Below are 8361 nucleotides of genomic sequence, written 5' to 3'. Positions count from 1 at the left end.
TCAGTGTAAATATCCCTTGTGTTTGTTTTGACTTGGGGGGGGGCTTTTTGGTAATGACTGATGATATCAGTATTGGTAATTTTCAATTCACATATGCGAGCAGGCAGTGCCAATAGTTTAGCATTAGCAACAAATAGACAGTTAACCAGCTGGGGACTAACACTGTCATCTAGCCATCACTTATAGTCCCATCTGAGATTTTAGCACTTCATTATTACTCATAGTTACTCCATTATTTGATTTGAACCACAGATAAAAGTGTGGAATGCAGAACTACTAGGCTTTGTCTGGGTCTTTGCCGTTACCACAACGCAAAATTATCAATCCTACTACTTTACTATCCTAAATGATGCATTAGTGTCCTTAAAATTTACCTCAATGGAACAAAAACAGTTGTGTCCATGCCAATACAGCACTTTAAGCTAACATTCCCTAATGGCAACATATCCACGCTCTAGATTTGAACATTACCGTTCCATGACTCTATACGTGTTACGTGATAAAACAAAATGAGCAATAAGTGTCTAAAATGTCAATTTACTGCTCATTGTTGAGTGTCTGTTATATGGGTCGTAGTGAATCAATGAAAAAAGTAGTGATTTTGGACAGAGAGTAGGTTGAGGGTGAAAGGCAAGTCAGCCTTGCTTGCAAACTTCCTCTTCCAAGTAGAAGCTAGTTAGCCTTGCTTGCTAGCTTCCACTTCTAAGTGGAACACAAAGTTAACTGCACGACTGGTACTCCCAAGTGACAAAAGATATCTTAAAGAGCCAACATTATGCACGCTTGTTAAAAAGGGCAAAAAAAATGTTCGCAGGCTGTACATAGCTACATGGCTAAGACGCTACAGAATTTGATAGCACATCTCCTAGGAACAGTTGCCGTCACATAATTGCAGTCAGAGGCCTGAAGCTTAAGATGCTGTTTCAGCTAATAACACCAAAACAATAATAAAAAAAAGGATGATAGCTGTAGTATCGTTATAATGCATATTTTCTCAAACAAAGAGGGCACTTCTGACACTGAATGAGAGATTAATCTGATCTATGTGGACTCGTCTGGCCTTTCTTACCCACGAACAGCATTAAACTGATCATTTCTGAGGCAGAAAATCTGCCCATATCCCTGGAAAATCACCCTGGGTTGTATCCAGTATACAGAAAAAGTCTCCCATTCATTGTCGGTGGAACAGCTCCAAAACTTTTTTTTCCACAGATTAAAATGTTCTTGATTCAAGCTTCTGCAGAGATTTAAACTTCTCGCTTACAAGACTGAACTGTACCTAGTCATTAGGTAGGATTTGTAGTACTTAAGCACTGATTTCTGATGTTATGAAGAGAACAACTTTTATCTGTTACTTTATCTATTATTATTATTATTATCAAAACATGCTTCATATTCCTTGTGATGAGCATGTAAATTCTCCTCCTTTCCTCCTGAAGAAAACTAGAAAAACACCAGCTTGGCAGTGTGCTCTCTGTCATGTCTTTGTCTGAGGTCTCTTTAAGGCAGACTGTGGTTTAAACCCACTCACCTCAGTGATGTAGTGAGGTGGCCTCCCCTCTCCCACGCTAACACTGGCATTTCCTCTGGTGTTTCCTTTGCCCCTAAACACGCAGGTTGCCAACACATAAAAAACAGGGCTGGAAAATGCATCAAGGCATTCTGTCTGTCTCTGTTCAGCTGCTCTGTGATTTGTATCTCTTCATTAATCACTAACATATGCAGGTAACGCAATTTGGATATTTCAGTTTCCCAGAAATGATCATTTAACTGACTGATTTAACTGTAATGTTGCAAGGTGCTCGCAGTTTAAATAGACAATTAAAAGCTTGACGAAGGCATTATTTGCCGCAAAGCTATTGTGTTGCATTATGCACAATATATGCACTGAGCTGCATTGCATCACTTACTTTACACAGTTCAACATAGCCTTCCTAAATCAGATAGCAATGTCATTTGGTTAAGTTTTCTTTATTTCATTATCATTATTTAGGTATTATTCTCCAGCAACTGTGGGTTAGGTGCAATAACTTGCTTTGCAAAAGACATAAAACCGAAAAACGAAACATCTGGAACGAGACTGCTGGGCGAACTGGTGGAGCGCTCAGCGTCCACACAAGCGAAAAGGAGGCCAGTGTGAATGCTGATGTCTTCAGTGGAAGTGTGCGAGCACTGACTGCTATGAATAATTCACGGATCCGAGAGATAGTCCAATAGCTGTGTGTGTATGTAAGTGTATATTTTATGTGGTGTGTGGGTGTGCCTATTGAAGAGTGGTGAACACGTGCTTACGCTGTGAACTGCGAGCAGTCTGTGAGCCATAGAGAAGTCCCTCAGTTCAATTCATTATGAAAGACCAAACGGGAAAGACGGAGAAAGAGAGAGAGAGAGACACTGACATAACACAGAGAAAAGGAGAGAGAGTGAGATGAAGACAAAAATGATGGAAATCAGTTCATACAAATGTTCATCTGAATTGAATCCCCTCAAAAACAAAACAAACAACAATGAAATAAAACATTAATGACTGTGAGGGCTTTATGCATGAACACATCGTCCCGTTTGGCAAATCTGATTTACCACTTATTTTGGAGGCAGTGTAATTATTCCTGCCTGTATCACGTCCATTGGCAATGTTCTTGTCCAATCCTGGTATGTGAAAGTGTGAAATCCTTAAAGTCCCAGTACGCCTAAAATGAACTAGTTCACACAACCACGTTAAAGTTAATATAAACCGTATCTGAGCGAGATGTAACCAATCTTATGAATTCAAATGGAAGAATGTGCGTGGGGGAGTTTCCGACACTGTTAGGCGCTCTGACAGGCACTTTGTGGGAAGCATACCGAGGACTTTGGGCTGATAAAGAACAGGACTTAGACAACAGGAACCAGGCTTTGTGTCTGGCGTCCTGCAAGTCGCTGCTGTATTAAAGCTCCGTGTTGAACTCAGAACATCGTTTGGTTACATTTTTAGCCGCTCCATGGTCGGTTGGTCCACCGTTGAAGTATCTCAGTAACTGTTGGATGAGTTTTCATGACACTTTGTACAGACATTCACAGTCCCCAGATGATGAATCCTAACAACTTTGGTGATTTTTCATCGAATTGAAAAACTTTAAAACATTGGTTTATGATCAAACATCCTTTTTTTTGCCTTTATTGGACAGCAGAGACGGGACATGAGGGCCATAACAAAGGTTGCTGGCTGAAACTGAACCAGCCACGTTGCCAAGGTGCTCCCAGTCTACCAACCTTAATGAAGCATGTAGACCCAGCGTCCGTCATAGACTTAATGGTGGGAATCCACCCTAAAACTGAGTCGCCAATCCTGTCCTCAAAACCACTCTGCTTTTGTTTGGAGCAGATCCAAAAGACACATTGACTGGTTTTGTCCCCAGTTTGAGTGATCATTTAATAAATCATCAAACATTAATTCAGTTTGACTCTTTATCTGATCATCTGAATCTTTTTTAAAACCACCTGTAACTTCAGCCCACCAACTGTATCTAATCAACCTGCAGAGCAAATACACCGTACCGACGTAGACCAGACTGTAAAACACCGAGGTGAGTCATCGTGTCAGTCCCTCTTACACACACACACACATATATCTTCAGAGTCACCCCATTATATTAGTATGACAGCTGAGAAGCAGGGTCATAAAGACAGATGGTCAAAGGTGGCCAAATAACACTCCAGCGATCTGTTCCATCTCACGAAGAGCTTCACTTTCCTCCTCGCTGTTTGCTCCAGACCGGCGGGAGTTGACTCACAGCAACGTCAACACGACATCAATCCAGCAATTTTAAAGCATGTACGAGTGACCTCATAACTACCGCTGTTACATAAATATAAGAAAAGATCTGAATGCCAAGATCCAGGGATATAATTGCTATATGTGGGTGTGAAAAATCAGTCTGTGAATCAGTTTGGATGTGAGTTGGCACACAGCCCACGATAACACAGCTACAGCACACAGCGACAGACATTTTGAAACAAGTTTTTACTTTAACGGGTCACAAAAGCTGATATATGTAGCGTACAAAGTCTTGGAGAAAGAATAATGTTTCTGACTGATGAGATCGTGTGTAAATGTCACTTTTAGGGATCCAACTAACGATTACACTCATTATCAATTAATCTGATTATTTGCTCAATTTATCTGCAACGGTTTGGTCCACAAAATAGTCAAAAATGTCTTCACATTGTTTCGTCCAACTGCCAGCTCAGAATGATCACATCTGAAAAGCTGAAATGTGCTTAGAAAAACGACGATGAAAGTTAAATTACATTAAAATCATATTTCATTTTCTGGTGACTGATTAATCCAGTTAGATTTTGACTAACAGCTCCAGTCACTTTCAATGCAAATGCTCTATTGATCTGTGTCACAGCTTATCGTTAGCTTAGCATAAACATCACAGAGCAGGCTGCAAATAATAAACACTTATTATACTGTCAAATGCATTGAAACATAATTACATTGAGCTAACTGTCACAATGCTGACTACACAGATACTAAAGTTTTAAGAGCTTCACAGTTATTATACTGTAATTGGAGCATGTTATAACACTGTTAATGTGACCACTTTTAAAAAGACTCTAACTCCTCCATGCTGTGGTCCTGCCACGCAGCAGAGTCCTTCCGGACAGAAGTGTTTCATTCAATATCAGTAATCATGAATAGGAGCCTCTCTCCATGTCCTGTTGTTTGCTGGCTGGGGTTAAGGGCTGCGCAGCTCAGGTCCAAAAAGAACAGAAAAGCCTTTTTGGCTGCTGAGAAAATGATTTTGTCGAATTAGAAGATTTGTAAAGCAAACATTTTTTCAACAGAGAGCTGATTAATTGAATTTTTACATATTCTTAGTATGCAACAGCAAGCAGATACGATACAGGATCAAGTGTGGAAATGCCTTCCAACATATTTTCACTTAAAGTGCATAGGCAGACACTGTCTCTGAGATGATTCGGAAAGTTGGTTCCCCCTCACAGGTCACGTACACTTAAGATCACCAGTCCAGATAACAAACTAAATGATGCGTTTAATTATGTGGCACTATACTGCAGTTACAGACACTAAACCTGAGGTCGAGTAAATGATTCATGACACTGTCAGAAGATCATTTCACAGCATATTAGCACGTTCATGTCCTCTTGGCTGATGTCAAGTTGTCATGACAGAGATCTCTACAGCACTGACCAATCTGCACTGACACTGACCCACATAACCTACAGCCACTTAATGAGCCGTTAATGTTCAGTCTTAATTTATGCCTGTTTATTTGTTCTGGTTTAGTGCTAAAACCATTATTTACCACAATCACTGTGGACATCTTGGCTGTGTGTGTGCTTTTTCAATGAAAAACAGCAATTCATGTTTCTGAAATTGAGCTCATGCTCACGTCAGTTTTCATATGATTCAGTGCTGATACGTTTTGTCGATTAATTGCAAAAAAAAAAAAAAAAAAGCTTGTTCTTGTTTGTAACAAATGAAAAATTGCAGGTTTTCTGTGTTTCATATCACTGTAATTGACATAAAAATTAGCTTTCGGGTTTGGGAATCAGGACATTTTTAAGACAGAAAGATTAATCCATTCAGAAAAAACAAACAAAACAAAACTGAAATGATTATTAGTTTCTGCTCAAATATTATTTTTTTAATATTGTTTTGTGAAATCTTAATGCACACCTCTTCAAATAAATGTTACCCTACAAAGGAACAAAAGCTGTAAGAAACATGGCAACCTGCTTTTCCATACATGACTGAGCTACATTTGTGTTGAAAGGCTTCCTTAAATCACAGGTGTGTGTGTGTGTGTGTGTGTGTGCGTGTGCGTGTGCTTCACATAGGCAGGTGATGTTAAGGTGGGGCTGTGAGAAGGGGGCGGGTGTTCTCTGAGTTATCACCAGGTTTGTTTTATGGGCTGGCCTGTCGTAAAGTAGGTCATCGATTCTAAACCCTCAGCACACGTCGACACACCTTGAGGCGTCGCTGAGCTGATTGTGTTTGTGTTAACAGAGCGGTGGCACCATTTAGAGCTGACGCTGGCATTTAGGTTACACTGCAGACACCGCACGTTCATATTTTACTGTAAGGACCTGTCAGAGCTGAAGAGCACCGACTGTATATTTAGTGAATTTAAATTATAGCTGTGTAGAGAATGAACCTCTTTTCTGAGCAGCAGATGTGAACAAAGTTCAGTCCACAGACGTGACTCCAGGTATGATAAGACGGCAGCAGAAAGTCTTTTGTAGAAGAAGTCCAGCTCCTTTTTCAGGTTGCCGCAACAGGCTAGTTGGTCAACAAGATTAAAACCCCGTTTTTCTTGTGTCGTACAACAGAAGGAAGAAAAAAATGGAACCTCGCTGCCTCCGTCCATTCACTCCCATTGGGATCGAATGGAAAAAAGATGGTTTTGGAGCCGAGGCCGAAGCGTGGGTCGGAGGAGCAGGGCGCCAAACCTCAGCGCCTGCCGACAAGCACGGCTCAGTCTCAGAGGGGGAAGGAGTAGGAGGCGATGAGGGGAGAGAAAGGGGGGGAGGAGGGGTGAAGCAGGAAATGAGGCACTGGGGAGTTTTGCCAAATCCAGCAGCGGTCAGAGACGACATGGCAGGACCGAAGCTCCGACAAGTTTCTCCCCTTTCAAACGTGACACAACTACTTTCAGTAAACTTCCCTTTCATACGACTGTTTCATGAGGGCTTTTCCCTCACAACATTTTATTGTTTCTATACACACGTCTATTTGTTCATGACACCCAAATTTAACATTTGTTACCTACATACAGGCTGTGGACAAAATAATGTTGGGGGTTTGGGGACGATGGCACGCCGCCCAGATCCTTATGCATCTTATGTCATGATAAATAGCCTGCTGGTAACCTCCAACCCGCGGGCTACAGCACCATGCAAACACCATTTGATCAGATATCCTTGAACCTGGTGTGGGACTCCATAAAATCTTTATATTGTTTACATTCTTTTCCCATAATGCGTGTATTTCGTCTCACACCTATGTATGTGGCAACTGACTGGCTTGTAAGGTATGCTACAGGAGACGTCTGACGTCAGGGCTTTGTGCCAGAAAACCAGTTTGATTAGGTTTAGGCACCAAAACCACCTGGTAAGAAAAGATCATCAGTGTTGACTCTGTGTTCCACATGGGACACAAACAGCGGCTGTCTGGCAGAAAGGCCAGAAGGCAAACTTCAGCTCACACAGGTCAGGTGTGAATGTTTAGCAGCATTTAGTTGAGTCTATATTTTGCAGGTAAAAGCCACTCGAAAATCTGCAGTGAAGCCTCGTCACATTTGACGCCGTGCCAGCAGGACGAGGATGTTAACAAAGTATTTTTAGGACAATGCACCTGCGGTTTGCACACAAACTTCCTCAAGGCTTTATTTGTGAGCTCATGTCGGTGTGAAAACTCACGTGATCACCAGGACTTTTATGACACTCAGACTGATATGAGCCACTTTTGTAGCCGTTTGTAAATGTGATTAACTCCAGGCACAGTTCAAGTCCTTTTGCAGTGGGTGTTTGCCGTTATTTTGTCTACCCCGTGTATATGGCTCTGTCTCTTCGGGCTTGAAAAAACATATAGTGCACCTGCTTTGCCGTGACTCACTGGAAACTCTTGTACATGGTTATTCTATGTTTTTCTACTGTGGTTCCTCAAAACTGTTCTGTGTATTTTGTATCCTCAAAAACGCCTCTCATTTCTTTCCTAGAACTACAAAATGTCCAGTTCCCCTTCGGCTCACTGAGCGGCGGCTACCACACTATTACGATGGTTTCAGCGATGGCCAACACAGACAAAATATAACGCGGGCGACAGTACTACAACTTGCAGTTCTAAGAATACGCACAGGCAGGAGATGTTTTGGGGAAACCGGTTATTTTTCATTCTGCAGTCACAGTGAAACTGTGTGTGGCTGCGTAGCCTCCACCTGCTGTAACAGGACGCAGCAGTCTGGCAGTGAGAGTGGCCAGGTCTGATTTCAGCCCCGCGAATTTGTCAAAATAGAGCCCAACGTTTGAGACAAAAAAAGGCAAGAGGAGCAGAGAGGAGAGTACAAAAACCTGACACACTGAACCAGTAAAGCACTGAGACACACACACACTGACACACTCTCAGGCAAGCAGTGGCAGCAACCACAGCACACCAGGAAAAACATATCCAGATGTTCTCCTCATAGGCTCACCAACCCCCTCCCACACCCACCCACCCACACACACACATACACACACACGTGGGCCACACATGGGCTACATATTACAGAGGCTTGCTCTCCAACTTTTCTTTTCTCCACTTCTTTCTCATGCACACACACACGCACACACTTTTCCAGCTATATTTGT

The sequence above is a fragment of the Chelmon rostratus genome, chromosome 2, assembly GCF_017976325.1.
Source record: "Chelmon rostratus isolate fCheRos1 chromosome 2, fCheRos1.pri, whole genome shotgun sequence".
Taxonomy (NCBI): domain Eukaryota; kingdom Metazoa; phylum Chordata; class Actinopteri; order Chaetodontiformes; family Chaetodontidae; genus Chelmon; species Chelmon rostratus.
Note: the sequence above shows the minus strand (reverse complement) of the source record.